Raw genomic sequence first — 17,857 nt, 5'->3', positions numbered from 1 at the left:
ATTTACTACTTACATTGGTGCATTGAGTGCAGTTTGGCTGTAGACTGTGGACAAGGCTTTGAAATGATGGTTGTTCAACAAGGGAGAAGGGCTGGACACCTTGGACTATAAAGTTGAGGACGGCATCGTCAGCTGACTTTTGCGTGACTTGCTTTGTCTCTTCAAGCTTCATTTGTTTCAGGCTTGATGAAGATGTACCAGCCTCTGCTTGTTTCTTACTGAGTTGACTGTGTGTTGAGATCCATGTTTCCTGTGTAAAAGACAGTGTACAACTTCAGGTAAATAGGCCCTATAAAGGACAAATGAAGGATAATGGACAACACAGCTTTTTGGTTTTAGAAATTAATGAAGCTTCAAGGTGGTTATGCAGCCACGAGCAAAGCACCTCAAAGTGGATAATTTCTGCTACCTGAACACTGTTGAGTCCATTATCCCACTTTCACACTTATGTTATATTCACTTGCAAACATAATTTTCACATTTTGACTGATGCTGAAACTGACTTTGTTTGTGGAACTACTTCTTTTCATCACACCTTAAAGCAGTTTCAGACATGCAACATGTCCAGTTCTCTGTTCTTACAATGCAACATCTCATTTAAAGCTCAAATTGGCCAAAAAAATATGAATAAATGTTAATGTTCTAAAGAATGCATCACTACAGCAAATTCAACCAATGTTATATCTGAAAGGAGTCTAGTTAGTAACATTAACTCTGCATTAACTATTACTAGGCTATGTGTTAGCAATGGATTCGCACAGGACCCAGTGTTCCAGTGTAACTGGTCATGTTATCTGGTGATATTTGTTTGCACGCATTTGTCATTTTCACCACAGCAGATCTACCTGTGTGTCTGAAGTGTGCTGAGACATTGAAGACCTCGCTGAAATAAAAGTGAACATTTCCAGTTAAAGTAAAATGCATATCCCTGTCAATATCAGTTTACAGATAATAAAATGAAACTTTTTGGCTAAAAATAAATATGCAAATAAACAAAGCCCTGCATCTGGATTCGAACATCTGAGTTACAGCAATAAAATTACCAAACGACCATCTACCTTGTTACACCACTTGCTTTAAACCTGTTTATAGTTCAGGTGAGACGCCCATGTTAAGTGGTAACAGTCATGATGCAGGCAGATGTTGCCAAAGCAAGACTCAAAATAGCTAAACATGTTCATTACAACGCACACATCATAACTTCAACAAACGTTTTTGACTATTTGTTGAAGCATTTAAACATTGGTGTCAGATAGCCTCACCTAATTTCGGAAATTTTTATCCAAGCTACAAACTGATCAGTGAATAAACACAATAGAATAGGCTTTTTTGACAAGAGACTATTTTCCCATTAAATAGTAGCAATAAAAGTCCATGTCCACAGGTGGATCTCCAACACAGCTTAGTAATTTCCATTCCATACAGCCGTCATTTGATAAGAATCTATGAGGAATCCACGTTTACCTGCACGGCTGAAATGTCTTCATCGTGTGGTGAGGTTGGCATTAATGATCTAGAATTAAAGTTATTGTGACACCTTGCTCACCTCACTCTCCACAAGTTTCTCAGGACCAAAGTGCTCCCACTGGTTTCTTGAAAATACCTTATAGGGGCCAATTTTACTCCACAAAATCAATGGCTTCTGATCAGCCCAGATTTGATGTCCCACTGCAAGAAATATTGACAAATAACTTGCTATAAGGGACAATAATAATAATGGACATCATCAATATCAACATGGACAAAATCAGTTTCCAAACGGTCTGGTTGTATTTTTGAGTCCACTGGAGTAGACACACCCGCAGATAGTGGAGATGAAGGGTCACATGATGGAGGGTGAGCATGTGGCTGAGGTGGAGGTCGATCATTAGGTGATAGTGGATAGTGGATGGGGAGTCAGTTTTCTATCTGTGAGGGGTACGTGGTGTTGGCTCGCTGTACCTGCACAGGTGATCAGCATTAACCTTGTAAACCTTCTTACCCTTGTTGGAGACAAGGTCCCAGGAGTGAACTCTCCATCTTTCCACCTATCCTCTGCTCCTGCCTTATATTTTGGCATTACTTGATCGCCTTTTGCCTTTTTAACAGTGCTACCAGTGACGTCCATGTAAACAATGACCCCTGTCGATCTTTTGTGGAGTAAAAGGTTTTCTTGGACTACAACATGTTACCTTTTGGCTGCAGGATGATCTTATGGATTAACTGCTCATCTGTGTTTTAGTCATCTTCAAACATCAGCTGCAGACTGATCTTTTAATTCCTGTGCTGTATAAATTAAGGAGAAAATGACATAACAACAATGACATATTTAAAGAAAGGGAACATTTTACCATTACACTATAACTGATAGTCTTCATGTATATGTATTTTTATTGGTAAAGAATTTGCTCTTTGTACATTTAGAAGTTAAGTGCACGCTCTCCGTAATCTTTGGGACAAACACACATTTTTCCTTGTTATGTTCCTCTGCTCCATAGTTTCAAATTCCAAATCAAACCATTCAGACGTGATTAAAGTTCACGTTCCAGACTTTAATTTGGATTTGTTGAAATCACAACACTTTTATACACAGCCCTTTTCATTTCAGGGCACCATAATGTTTGGGACGTTTGGCTTCACAGGTGTCTGTGATTACACAGGTGTGTTTCATTGCTTCATTAGTGCATGTAGAAGATACCTCAGCTGTGGTTGTAAAGTCTTCTTAAGGGGGTTCCTGAGTGAAATGACCTGCAGTATCTGAGCTGCAGCCATGACCAGAGCTGCTTGAATTCTTTAACTGATAAGGAAAGGAGCTTCAATGCTTCTATCTTATCTCCTTTAGCATCAGAAACACTGCCAAATAGGTATTTGTAAGTGTGCAACACCTCAATGTCCTTCCCTCTAACTCTGACTGGCTGAAGTGTGGTATTGATCTGTGAAGGTCAGTGACCACAGGTCTTCAGAAGGAGCCAGTTCTTGTGGCTCCATTCACTGAAGGTGATCCACAATCCACAGGACGGATCCACACACATCCCTTCTAGCTTGTCTTTGGGAATGGGGGGGCGGATGGTGTTAAATGCACTTGAAAAATCAAAGAACATAATCCTCACATAACCACCTGGCTCATCCAAGTAAGAATGGGCCTGGTCGAGCATGTAGAGGACAGCATCATCCACTCCAATATGTTCCTTGTACGCAAACTGCAGGGGGTCTAGTGCTGTTCTAGTGCATGTTCAACCTGTGGCCTCAGAAGGTGGAGAAGATGCCATTACAGAGTCTTCATCATGTGTGATGTGAGGGTCCCACACATATGAAAAGCTGCAGCTGAAGCAGTGGGAGAGAGAACAGGTGAGGCTGTGTCACACCTGTTGTAGAACTGGTTGACCTCACTGGCCCTGTCCTCATCACCTGATGTTGCCTGGCTGTTCTTCTCTCTATAGCCAGTGATGGTCCTCATCCCCTTCCACACCTCTCTAGTGTTGTCGTGTAGCAGCTCCCTCTCTACTTTCCCTTTGTCGTCCTCCTTCACCAGCTTTCATCTCCTCTTCAGATCATGTTGCACACACCTACACTTCTCCCTGTCTCCAACCCTGAAGGCCTCCTGTTTCTGATCCAGGGTTTGTTGTTTGGGAAGTAGTGTACAGTCCTTGCTGGTGTTACAGTCTCCATACAGAATTTAATGTAATCTGTGGTGCAGTCAACCATTCTATCAAGATCAGTGTCCTTGCTGTTTTCATTTTCCTGTGACTCCAACAGGATATTCAGATCTGTGCACTAAAAACAATCCCTTAGAGACTCTCTGGCCTCCAGCATCCAGTTTTTTGAATGAGTAGGTGGTTGCAGCCTCCCTCAGTACACACAGGGTTTGTAGGAAGGCTGAAGAAAAACCAGATTATGGTCTGATCTGCCAAGTGGTGGTAGAGCTGAAGCAGTGTAAGCCTCCTTGACGTTTGCATATAACAGATCAAATGTCTTATTTTCTCTTGTGGGACAATCAACATACTGAGCAAAGCCAGACAGGTTAGAGGTGAGGGTGACATGATTAAAATCAACTGATATTGCCATGAATGCATCAGGGTGCTGGGTCTGTTCTCTCACAACAGTCTCATGTATGACGTCACAGGCGACTGCAGGCTCTGCTTGTGGCTGAATGTAAACAATAATGGCGATGATGTGAGAGAACTCTCCTTGTTACATGGTACGGTCTAAGACCGACTGCAACAGTTCAGTAACCCGACAGCAGATCTTTTCCTTCACTGTGATATGACCGGGGTTGCACCATCTATTGTTCACAAGCAGAACCAGTCCTCCACTTTTATTCTTTCCACATGCTCTAGCGTCTCTGTCACTCTCACCGTAGTGAAGCTGGTTACATCCACACAACGGTTGGGTATGTTGTCATTTCACCAGGTCTCTGTGAAACACATGAGACTACACTCACGATGTGCTCCCTGGTTCATCACAAGTGCCTCCAGTTCATCACACTTGTTAGCCAGGGAGTTGACATTCCCCGAGAGGATCAATTGTAGAAAAGGCTCATATCTCCATCTCCTAGCCTTTGGCTTAGCCTTTAGCTTAGCCCCAGCTCTGCATCCTCGATACCGCAACTTCAGCTCAGCCGATATGGGATGTTGAACTCCATTTCTGGTATGTTGTAAAGCAAGTAGGTCCTCCATCACGTACACTAGTTTCTTCATCATCAAACGAAACAACAATGCAGAATAAAGACACCAACCAACAGAAACACACTAATACACTGCAAAAAACTACAAGCTACGAGGACTTTCTGCCTCTTTTGGCAAATCATTCAAATGATGAAGGTGTTATGTATCTTCTCTGGTGATACTCTGCCTCTAATGCAGCCATCTTCAGCTTGTTTTGGGGTTTGTTCCCTGTTGTTTTTTCTTCAGCATATGAAACATGCTCAGTTGGATTTAAATCAGGTGACTGGCTTGGCCATTCAAGAATTTTCCATTTTTAACTTTGAAAAACTCCTGTGTTAGCAGTATGATCATTGTCTTGCTGTAGAATGAAGAGCCGCCCAATGAGCTTGGAGGCATTTACTGGAACGTGACCAGACAAGACTTTCTATTACACCTCAGAGTTCACTGTGCAGCATCCTTCAGCTGTCACATCATCACTGAAGATGAGTGTGACGGTACCTGTGGCAGCCATACCTGCCCACGTCACCCCCACCACCATGTTTCACAGATGAGGTGGTAGCTTTGGATCATGGGCAGCAGGTTTTTGTCTCCACACTTTGCTCCTGCCATCACTCTGATACAAGTTAACCTTGGTCTCATCTGTTCACAGAAATCTGCATCTGAAGCTGTGATCTCGCCATCCTGTGTTTGTCGATAACCAGTGAGTAGTGGAGAAAGGATAGGATAGGATAGGATAGGATAGGATTAAATAAGCTCATGCTTCTTCCTACTCCTTTTCAAACATTATTTTTCTTTCTTTCTTTCTTTCTTTCTTTCTTTCTTTCTTTCTTTCTTTCTTTCTTTTTTTTCAGTTTTCTTTCCTTTTGCACTTTAATGGATTAGTTTCACATGTTCAAAATAAAGCCTTTATTCATTAATTCATTCATGTGTGTGAGACCATGACTGGGTAATATTATGAGTTAGCATGGGTGTTAGTGAGCTGGCCACATTTTAAAGTAACAGCACTATCTTCAACAAAATTGTGTGTTACATGTGTTAATTCCTATATCACAAAGTGTGTATCAGTGTCCTCTTTACTGTAAACAGGGATACTATCACATCCTGGTTCCTCATGTACAGGCCCACAATAACAACATATGAATGTGTTAAATGTAAAAACCTTCAATGTAGTCTAAAAAAAAATCTTTTGGTCCTCAAATAACCAGTGGATTGAAAAAGTGTGAAAATTTGAATTGGTATGGCCTCAGGACTTTGTGTTATCATATTTTAAAACATTTCTGTTTGAGAAATAGGGCTGTCATTTCTGTACCCACAGGACATTTTTTTTCTGTACATTTATCTGTAACTGTGGACCTTTGTTTAATTTAAAGGTACAAAATCATTGTCGAGCCTGTCCATGGATTAACTGAAAAAAGACCTTAAACTGGAATAACAATTAATGAAGATGAGGAAAGGAAATTCAGGGGTAAGTAACTGGACCCTAATGTTTCTGTTCATAGCTAGCTAACTTTAACAAGCATAACTCAGCTACTGCAGCTTAATGATAGCTAGTTAACTACATCAAGCATGTTATGGGCTGTTGCTAAATAGACAACACTCTTAACTATTTCAGGTCAATTCATAACTGTCAGTGTAGCAGGATGAAATGCTTCCACTTGGCGTCACCATTATTTGAAGTAGCGCTGTTAACATTAAACGGCGGTCCATCCCGACGCCTTGTTCATCTAATTAAACATTTTCCTTTGGTTCACAGGTTTCACTATATACAAATGTAGAGGACGTATCAGAAGAGGACATTACCACTGTTGTTTCTGTATTACATCTTTTGTGAGGAGGATGGCTTCTTACCACACCTGCATAAGTGTCAAGTGCCTTCCACAGTGACTGTCTCCACAATGATTGGCCCTTCAATGAAAAGCAGCCGCTCTTTTCCCTGTGTGGTTCATTCGATTGAAGAGAACAACATGCTTGTTAGTGCCATGTATCAGTAACACGTTTATGTTATGGTATATTTGTTAGTTTCATTTTGTGTTTTATTTTGATAGTTCATGGCAACTTCTGTAATGGAATTTTATTTTGAAGGCTTAAGGAAGTTGTAAAAATTTAAAGATGAGAAGATGAAAAGAAACGAGTGTGGATGGCGGAGCTGCACGGTTGTTTTGCCGTTTTTCAGTTAGTTCATGCCGAACCAACTCAACGTGTAGAACGTCTCATGTTGTCCATATAATGTGGTTATAGAAGTAAGTTTGGAAAAGGTTTAAACTTAAGTTTAAAGATAGACACTATACGCTGCTTTTGTAATTTGAAATGAAACAATTTAAAATCTGAAGTTACATATTAAAAGGCAACAGTCCTCAACAGTTGTTGGCATAAAAGAACATAACTGTCTCCCTTTAGTGTGTGTTGACAGTAAAAAGGGCGTTTTTGCTGTGGAGAAAACTACCATTGGATCTAGATATCCAATTCCTGTCCACATGGAGAAACAGCCATGTTGTGACATGTGAGTTGGAGAAATGCAGACAAGTGCACAAAATCTCCAAAAAGGAGTGAATTTATGGGATTTGAGTGCTGCCATTTGAGGTCTTTGTCCATATCTCCAGGTACAACGGCAGATATTACACTTTGTGACAAGGTCTTAAGAGAGATGGTACAGACGCAGTGGTTTGTGAGGGTGAAATAAAGATGCACCTACATCACGAGCAGATGTCAGAGACAGAGGGTTCCCCTTTAAAGAGGTTTGTTTTGCAGAAGACACATCACAAGTCTATCAGTCTTTGAACCATAAATCTCATTCAGCTCTCGGTTGGGCAGAGTAACGGTCCAAAACAACAAGAAATTAAACACCTGTGTGCATCAGGCTACGGCAAAGTGGCATTTGTTTCAAACACAGCCAAAACTATTCAAGAACGTTAATACAACTGAAATCATATTTGACACCTACAGATGCTGACTCTGATGAATCCCAACCATCTGATGTTTTATACCCACCTGAAGGTAAGTTGCCTGTTCAACTTGTGCAGTACAGAGGAGTGAAAATCCCCAGCTGCTTTGCTTCGGGATGTTTGTGCTGCTCCAAGAACTGAAGACTTGTCCAGGCACTTGATACCACGAGACACTCTTCCTCTGTCGGAGCAGGTGCTCATTTCCCACAAGCAAAGATCATCATGTTCTTTGGTATTGCACAAGGTGAGTGGTATTAATTCTTGTTAAATCTTTGTATATCTGCTGTCATTTTTGTTGTGTAGAATGCTATATTTTCTGTATGTTTTTATTTTTAGAGTGAAACATTGACGTTTTGTAACTGTTGAAGCCTAAAACAAAACACATTAGAGCATCATATTTGATGAACAGCACTGCAGATGTTAATCACAAATACATTGTACATGTGTCAGTCAGCATCTTTGATAAAGATGTTACTCATTAAATTATTGTTATGTTTCAGTATGTTGAATAAAACAGTACACTACTATGGATGGAAAATATATTTACCAAAAAGAATATATTCAGATGTAAAGCCGTCACCAAGGCTTTGATTACTAACTTAAATTTAATTACAATTTCTTTTTCTCAGTGACTGTAACAGTTACTGAGTTACAGTTACACTGTTATTTTGTAATTAAATGAAATCTTGTTATGTGTAACTAGTTACTCCCCAACACTCAGACATCCAACACTTATCATTACTGCAGGAGTTCACAAATGTATCGTCAGTACATGAACTGTCTGTAGAATGAAAACAACAGACGGGTGAAAATAAATTATTACTCCTCAGGTTACGGGTTATGTTAATGTTGACTTAACTAATAGGCTTGTGACGAAGAGCGCTTCGTCACCTGACTGTAAATATGGAACCAGGCACTTTTGACTGTTAGGGTATGGAAACACATGCACTTCAATAATTGGACAAGCACTTTAATAGGAGCAACAGCTCTTTATTGAAGATTTGCACAATACACTTGATAACATTGCATTTTGCACATTTGTATGGCTAGACTTTGCACTAATGATTGGAATATTTGTCTCCGTATGTATTGTCCTTTTTAATCTTGATTGGATGGCAGGTGCTGTGTAGGCCATGCAGCTCCACCTGAAAGAGAGGGACATGTGAGTAAATGTGCAGCCATGTGTTAAGGAATAAGACAATGAGCTTAGAGTTGAGCCAAAAGAATGTAATGGTTGATGTAATGTGTAGTATGTGCAATAAGTGTAGGAAGGTGCAATGAGGGAGCATAAGTGGGTTAACTACTCACCAGTCTCTTTGTCTGTAGGGTGTTCGGGCAAAAGGCTTCCCCAGACAACGGACCCCATGTTTTATAGTTCCGGGGTAAACCAAGTGTAAATTGGTGTGGGGTGGTTTAGAGATGTGTATTTTGGTTTTGTTTCATTGGGTAGTGAAGAAATGAATATGTATATAAGGATGTGAGGGTGTGTGTGTGTGTGTGTGTAGTTATAAGAAAAGAAAGGGTGTTAATATGTGAGCAGGCAGTGGATCCCTGTGAGTGGAGTCTCCCGAGGTCATTAGCCGATACACAGTATAAAAAGGTGCCATTTTAACAACTTGTGTGATGCTTGCTCCTGAAGATGGTTGAATAAAAGGCCTCATCTGTTACACCTGCCAAACCTGCCTGTGAGCCATTTTATCGCTGTATCGTCCAACCGTAATTGTGGTCCATCTTACAAGGCTACTTATATTTATATTTTATTATATTTATGGGTAATGGAGTTTTTATTATGCCTCTGCACCAGTGACAGCCAGGGCTGGACATGTAATGTTTTCAGGTTGTCCGTAGGCACATACGTCTGTACACCCATCCCATTCTCATGGATACGATATGTCTGTAATGGCGTAACAGGATTTCTTCAAATTTGGTACAAACATTCACTTGGACTCTAGGGTGAACATTAGATTTTGGTGGTCAAAGGTCAGTGTGACCTCACAAAACTCTTTAGCCATTATTCAAGACTTTAAACAGCAAATATGACAAATTTCACACAAATGGTTAATATTTTACATTACTCTGGATAAACAGGGATGTAATCTGAAACTAGTCCAAGTCGCGGAGGCAAACAATGGAAAATCGAATTCCTTTTTATTTACAATAAGAAGGGAGACAATTATTTTGAATAAGCACCCCTTTGCAAAGTCCCCCACGTTGTCATTCAAAACAGCAGCAACAAAATCTTACATAAAAGTAACAGCATCACCTTTCTGTGAGCGGTTGTGACTGCGGGGCGTGGTGTGACATGACGTAGGGGGGCGTGTCTTGAGGTGCTACAGGCAGCACTTTATTACACAATCCAGCTGCTTCACGATTATACTCGTATCCTACTCGTCTGCAGGCTGCAGGTCTGAAGTGTGTCGCCCTGCGTGGTTTAACACAGCTCTGTTTTACTGAGTGATTGAGCTGTTGCTCTCATCCCTCATGGTCCAGGAAACTGTGCCGCTGCTCTCTGTGGGCCAGAACGGGCATCACAGTGTGTGGCCGTCTCCAAATCCTCAGCCTCCAAGCCCTCACACACTGCACACGAGTTTTGTCCCTATAATCAACTCTACATCCTTTCCCTGTGGTAATTATTACTGTAGTTATTGTTTTTAATTCTGTTCAGTAGTTCTTTGTCTTGTCCTCTTTGGGTGGGATTTCTCTGGTGTGTTTTCTTTTGCACCACAACTGGGTGCAGTAATATTAGACCTGGTTCTGGGGCTTAATTCATATGGTTCAGCTGCTGGCTGCCACTTTTCTGGCCTGTTTGTTAGTTTAGTTGCAAGTGTATCATTTTCTTTGTACTCGTAGTGTTTTATTTTGTGTATTATTATTATTGTTAACTTTATTGATTGTAATTCTTTTATCCTTACATCCACCTTGTTGATTATTATTTTCTTTTGATGAGACCCTGTGAGCTTCGTGTGTGCTCCCACCCACACATACCGACTAGCTTGGCTGACTGTTTGCTGACCTTAGACTACAACTGTAACAGGTGTGCGAGAGACGGAGATGCAGCACAAAGTACAGCAGGTACAGCTGGTAATGACCTTTATCACAACCTCAGCAGAAACCGCTGGAGAGTCTTGGATTGAGGATGGTGAAGGACAATGTGGTAACGAGGGAGGTGGGAGGTTGGGGTTTGTATACTGGGTGTGAGAAATCAAGAGCAGCTGTGTGACCAGGTGAATGGAGTTGGCTTGATGAGATGGGAGTGACTGATACAGGGAGGTGAAAGGAAAACTACTGAAACAGAGCTGGATAACTGGGAATAAAGAAGAGAGGCAGAACTGTGACAACAACAACTTTAACTTCACTTTGATCATTTTACAGCAGCAGCGTAACATTTATACGTCGCCTGTATTCTTTAAACAAATTAATAAGTAACGGTAACTGACTTGATGAGCTATGTCCCTTGTTGGTCATGAGTGTTTCTTTTTGTAAATAGCCAAAAGGCGCGTTTTAAGTGCTGCTGTAGCAAGGAATTGTGGGACAGCATTACTGTCTTTTCCTGTCACTAAAGAAGATCCAGTGTATCCTGTACTAAAGGAGATAAGATAGGAAGCATTGAAGCTCCTTTCCTTATCATTTAGAGAATTGGACCAGCTCTGATCATGACTGCAGCTCAGATACTTCAGGTCATTTCACTCAGTGAGGAACCTTCCTAAGCAACTGCAACCCGGTGTATTTAAAGTTTTTTGATATTGACATAGTAAAAGTAAATGTATGAAATGCACTTTGATCACATCTGAATGGTCAACACAAATGCAAAAGCCACAACACAGATGTAAATAAGGCCACAACAGAAGTGAGCAGTGGTTCATCTACAAAAGTGATTTTCAAAGTGTGAGGTGTAAGAAAAATAACTGTAAACATCTGGTTAGCTAAACGCAGCTATGTATGTGCTAAGATGTGACGTAGTCACCACAGTGAGAGAAGAGACAGAGTCTGGGGCGAGCAGAAAACAGCAAGTACGATCTATGTTTATTGTTTTCTGCAGTGCTTCCCAGCATCAACCACCTACACACATCAAAGGCGCAGATTTTTGCAAATCACATTACAAGTTGTAGGTGGAGCAAGAGGAGCCAGATTTTTTTTTCCCAAATAACCTGCTTCATGTACGACTGTCAGAATATAATGACAGATTCAGCAAATAAGGCAAAAGAATGGTTGCCTACTGAAGCTTTAAGTGTGAGAGATACAGGTGCATGATGACTGAATGTTATGGGACAAACTTTGGAGTCAAGAATATTCGTAGATACGGAAAAAGGCAATTTGTGAAAAGGATTGATGTTGACAATCCAAATCTAAAGGACTGAGAACTTTGATTATTGAGTTAGGCTTGTGGCAGATGATTTGGGGAAATGATGCTTTGTAAAATGAGTGGTAGTTATTCAGTACACTTACATGCTCACTAATATTCCACTATTATTAAGAGTCACATTCCATTTGGATATTCCAAATTTGTCCTTATTCTGAATTTAGTGTTTCCTGATTTGTACGTGGTATATGTGGATGCTATTCTGGTCTTAGGAGCAGTGTTTGGACGTGTGTACAGCACATTCAGAATATGTGTATTTACAGCAGTTTGTGACACACAGCGCCTGTTTGTTGTCAGCTCTGCACACTGCACACAAACCAACTAGGCCCACTCCTGGTGTACACCCTGTCTGAGTTACATTCAGGACTGTCCCACAGTAAAACCATCAAGAACATGAGGGCTCTCTGCAGACACGTGGAACCCTTCGTGCACACTTTCTGTAAGTCCACATTTCTGCGTCCTTTGCCTGAGCGAATTACCCAGAGTTCATAGCATTGTGATGTCAAACATGGGGTTACAATGGTTACCAGGGGAACTGCCATGAAACCAAGAACTGTTAATAAACAAGCATGAAAGGAACAAACCCACAAGATAACATAACAAAAAGAAGTTTACTTGTCAGTGTAATGTGATCTGGCTTTCTGAAGTATCAACACGTAGGTCACTGGTGATCCATAGGCTACTGTAGCTGTTTGTCCCATGACGACATGATGGTGAATTCCAAATCTACTTTCATCAGATCTTATACAATATTGTTTGTTTGTTTACAAACAGGGAGCAAGGGGCGGTATAAAAATAACAAATCAAAAGTCCCAAACTCTTACGTACCTGAACCTGTACCTGTGTTTCTGTGTCATCAAGACAACATGATATGTCTCGAAGTGCTGTCCCATTCCTCTTAATACCATTTTGAGCCCTGGCAGCGTCTCACACTCAGTCACTTATCAGGTGACGTCAATTAAAGGGGACCTACTATACTTTTCTGGGTTTTCCCTCTCTTATATTGTGTTCTATAGCTTTTGGTTCATGTAAATGTTTTACAGAGTCACAAGACTCAAAGTTCCCACCAAAGGGAGAACTCTGTCAGTGCAAAACCCAATTTACTCATTTGTATAAAACACCTTGTTGGGGGTCCAGGGGAGTATTCCATGAAGCAGGATTAAGGGAAAGTCTCACTTATATTGAAAAGTCTGGCTCATTCAAGTTCCATCATCGTGGCTTAAATGAATCCCTGCAGAGTTACCATAGTAACTTATACTGGTCTGCTCTGGTCCAGGTTAACTGTTGAGCTTAGTTTAGTTTTGTCTCAAAGAATGTCAGATGGTTGGAAACAGATTGTTGCATCAGATGAATTTCCGCACTCACACTACTCATGTCATGTAATAAAAATAATAAAGCCGATTAAAAAAAATCCCATCTCAGTATTTTCATTGACCCTTGCAATATTAAGGTTTTTTTTTTTTTTTTTAATTTTGGAGACAAACATTAAATGCAATGACTGAGAACAGAAACTAAGATTAAAATAAATTAAAAAGAACATGATTACATAAAAACCTTATTACATTTACCATTTATTCCACAAAGACATACCCTGCTCTGTCTCTGATTGGTTGGTAAAAAAACAATCAATTAAGGTCAGGCCTATTTAAGCAGTACAGAGTGAGACCAGCACCAGCATGGAGAGTCAGAAAGACAGAAAAGAAAGTGTGCGAGGGACAGAATTTAATACAGCATGAAAGAAACAGGGAGAAAGAACACAATCATGGCATGTCCATTCATTGAAGACCCTGTGGACGAAGGTGCACCTATAATTCAAAGGGCATTCAGACCACCAGCCTCAAGGGTCTTCAGGGACAGAATAAACCCTCTTAAACCTTCGCAGATGAGTATCTGTGAGAGAGATACCAGTTCAGCAGGCCCAGCATAGTGTACCTCTGTGTGCTGAACCACACCTCAGCAAATCCACACAGCAAAGCCAAGTCCTGACCACAGTCTGTCTGTATTGCACTGTGGGACATTCCTCTACAGTGTCAGTGATGCTGGGTGTCTGGCCGAAGCAATGGTATGCTGTGAAATCAGGAGGGTATCCCTTGCTTTGAAGCAATTTTTAAACATCGTCACCTTTCCTGGCCATCATCCAACACAGAGGATCGAAGAGGAATTTTATGCAATAGCAGGGAAGTGGCAGTTAAAGTAGAGCCTCCAGGCTGACATGTCTATATTAAGTTTAACCATTCCCTCAGATCTCCCCAATGTCAAAGGTACTATAGACTGCACCCATATTCAAATACAGGCTCCAGCTGGACCGATGGAGGCAGACTATGTTAACAGGAAATCTTTCCATATACTAAATGTACATCGGGAGAAACTCCATACATTGTCAGGTAGAGGGACTTAACTCTGAATTGGAATTTACATTTTGCATCAACTCTTACACTGAGCAATCTTAAATGAATGCTCTGCCAGTCAAAGTGTGCTATATCCCTGAATCCACCCTCTGTGCTCAGATGATGTGCAATGGAAATTGCCTAATTTCCAATGTCGCGGCAAAATGGCCGGGCTCCATGCATGATTCCAGGATCTTTGGAGCATCCTCACTGGCAGAGGTTTGCAGAAGGCAAGAGAATATTAAGCCAAGTATTTTCACTTAACATGTATATTTCATGGAATCTAATGAGGGGTAAGGTCATCTTAATTTAAAAAAAAAAAACAACAACTAGTTTGAAAAACCATTAGCCACACATTGCTTCAGTTTAAGTCTTATCACATATGGAGGGGGATCTCTCGAACTGTAGGAATGTCATACACAGCATATCTAACCAATACTTTCTTCTGCAGGGGAGTTTAATGGAATGCTGTAGAGACGGCCTTTAACAAAGCAGGGGACCTTTACATGGACACATACTTCACTTAAATGCCACTGGTGACCTTTGACTATCCCCCCTCCCACCACCTCATGTAGTGTTCAATTTTAAGAATACACATGCTCAAATTGTATTAAACAGTCTTTATTCAGCCATTGTTTGAAGTTATGGAGAGAGAACAGTAAGTTAAACAGTTCAAACCATGACCTTTTGCTCTGTTAGAGTGTATACTTATGTCCGTCTCTAGTTATATCCTGCAATAAGGTGTGTGGTCACTAAAATGTAGTTCTTCAGACTGCAAACACATCCAAAACATTTCACATTTGGGCTTACCTCTGGCATTTCAGTGTCTGCAGACACTGTGTCCTCGTCGACAGCCCTAGATGTACTAGGGCCATCTAACTGCAAAATGAGGAACACTACAGTTGTTGAAGCAGGAGCAGATTGCATGACAGTGCATCCTTTAAACCAAAAACCATGACATACTTACACATGGGTCAAGTGTGTCTTGAGTAGATGTATCTATGAGATCTGGCAGAAATACGGTACCTCCTCTCACTGCAGAGATAGGCATACAATCCGTTATCACAATTAAGAGACTGACACCTGGAGGGAAAGTAGTGGACAATACCCTCTACATATTTCTCCCAGGCACCTGGAGGGGATAATTTCTGTTTCTGTCCATTTCTCCATTCCTTCGACCTGAGGCCATCCTCGAATGGAGCTCAGCGCCAGTTTCTCTGCTGGTGTTTTGAAAACAATTGTTATTTTCAGTTTCACATTTCTTTATAAGCTACTTACCATTGTGGAATATATTTTTATATTTTATTTTTACTTGCTGCCATGTTCATTGCTGCCCACTGAGACTGCTTCTGTTAAGATGTAATAGTGAAGGATGGTTATGTAGGTCAAGGGTTACTAGGTCAATGGGGTTCACACACACCTAACTCAGAGCTAATTAAAAAAACCTAAAAGCATTGTTGTTATGTCGGTTACAAGTAAGCCTAATTCTGATATTATGTAGACTACTGATAATATAGTCACACAGTCTACTTTGTCTGAAAGTTATTAATCAGTGAAATGGAGGCAACATAAGGTTTTTTGCGCAGAACATTACGGAAAATATAAGAACACAGAATAACATTATAAAGTGAAATACACATGTAACATGAAACACTTGCATAACTTACGCATTTATTCTGTCAGCAATTTTCTGCCATGCCATCTCCCTGGCCTTGTTAATGGCTGTAGTATTGCCTTTTTTAGTGTTTATATCTTTATATTCGTCATACAGCTCCATCAGTAATGTTTGTTCTGATGAAAAAACAGCGCTCTTGTTTTGCCTTCTTTGTGACTCATTTCATCGACTTTTCGTTCATCCATTCTTTTGGGCTTCTTAAAAATCCTGGGTGCGTGCACTAAGGTCACGTTCAGACTGCCAGCCAAAATCCGATTTTTAGCCCATCCAGGTTGGAACTGGATGGCTCTTTTGAAGTCTGAACAGTCACAAATCACATGAAATCCGATTTTTGGAAACCAGATCGAAACCACCTTCGGGAGGTAGTTTCAGATCGCATTTGGACAGATGCGTCTCAGTATGAACAGCTCCAAACACTCAGATCGGTTTTGACTGTCCGTGACGTCACTCTACGCGACGCCAGACCCAGCTCTTCGGGTGGCACCCATGGATGTATTATAAGAACTTATAAGGTCTTATAATACATCCATGGTGGCACCACACTCGTCGCTTTACAGAAACTCCGGCAGTGAGTGCAGCTCGAAGCATTGTTGTGTATAATCCTACCAGCCTCCTGCGGCGTTGCAAATGTCTAGTGCGTCTGAGATGTTCTGCACCTCTACTGGACAGTGATAAGGCCAATATACTGAGGTGACCTGCCTCCATCATGTTTGTTGTTGTTGTTGTCGCTGTCGCAATTATATGACGTCAGATGCTCCGTTACTACAGCAACCTGTCAGATCAGTCAATAATGTGGTACAGTCTGAACAGAGCCATATCCGATTTGGACACTTGCTAAAAACAGTGTGGACAGTCAGCCCTAAAAATCGGATTTGAGCAGGAATCTGATTTGAATCAGATTCGCCTGCAGTCTAAACGCGGCCTAAGTGAGACTATGCAAGTCTGTCTTCAGTCAGCCTTGATTAGATAAGGCTGGACTGCATTAGTGGAATGACTTCAGACTTAATTGGGAGATAGCACTAGTTTCAGCCAGACTTTTTTGGGTGAGTCTGGCTTTCTTTAGCTACTTTGATGGAATACACCCCAGACCTTACCTCCTCGACCTATTGATGTCAATATGTCCAATGCATAGCTGCATGCTGCAAGCTGGACACCCCCTGCAAGCTTGGCATGCCCCTACACAAGGCACAGCATGTAACTACTGATAATGAAGAGTTTCCTTTATTTTTGTAGCTGAAAAGACACCATGTTCTCAACTGTTTGGAGAAAGCTACTTCATGTTTTCCACAGTTCCCTCAACTGCTCCAAACATTTTAGTGTGAGCCCAGCACTTCAAGGACTGTTTCAGAAACCATCACAGTTAGAATAGAAACAGTATAAATGTACAGAAGATAAAAAATAATGTCATTCTGGAACATTGAATCATGTAAATCTATTCTGACAGACACCAAGAATAAAATGATGAACACTAAAAATGGCCATAACAGGTCCTTTCTAAGTCTGTGAGGGTTCAGGGCTTAGGGGGGATATTGGGATCAGGCCCTAGACAATGGCTGTGTGACAGTAGCTTTGGGACCCATATCTTGGGGCCCTGCACCTTAATTGGAGTGGACAGGGCTGCATGTAAATGGGAATATTAGTGGAATATTCATGTTCATCAGCCATGTAAATAGCTTAGTAGGAATAATGTCTTTTTTTTTTAAATATTTTGTGCATGTAAACATAGTGATTGTTGTGTCAAGGAGATTATCTATTGTAATTTTTTGTTGTAAATTGAAGCACTCTGGGTCTTTGAGTTTGGATTTGTTCCTCAGAGTTATTTGGGTGATTCTGTATGAGGTGTTTAAGGT

At 40.9% G+C, this 17,857-nt stretch overlaps 1 long non-coding RNA gene and 1 pseudogene across 1 annotated transcript; both read left to right on the top strand.

Annotated features, from left to right (window-relative positions):
* Positions 1 to 3,899: 3,899 nt before the first annotated feature.
* On the top strand, positions 3,900 to 6,986 carry LOC139626451 (uncharacterized). The gene is made up of 3 exons (XR_011692283.1): positions 3,900 to 5,343; positions 6,014 to 6,108; positions 6,397 to 6,986. It is a non-coding gene; the product is annotated as an uncharacterized lncRNA (long non-coding RNA).
* A 6,588-nt stretch (positions 6,987 to 13,574) lies between these two features.
* LOC139626447 (putative nuclease HARBI1) lies at positions 13,575 to 14,467 on the top strand (annotated as a pseudogene).
* The last annotated feature ends 3,390 nt before the right edge of the window (positions 14,468 to 17,857 follow it).

Source organism: Trachinotus anak, unplaced genomic scaffold (assembly GCF_046630095.1).
Source record: "Trachinotus anak isolate AG129_WGS33_773 ecotype Australia unplaced genomic scaffold, CSIRO_AGI_Tana_v1 ptg000010l, whole genome shotgun sequence".
NCBI classification, from domain to species: domain Eukaryota; kingdom Metazoa; phylum Chordata; class Actinopteri; order Carangiformes; family Carangidae; genus Trachinotus; species Trachinotus anak.
Note: the sequence above shows the minus strand (reverse complement) of the source record. Positions and strands in the feature narration are given on the sequence as shown.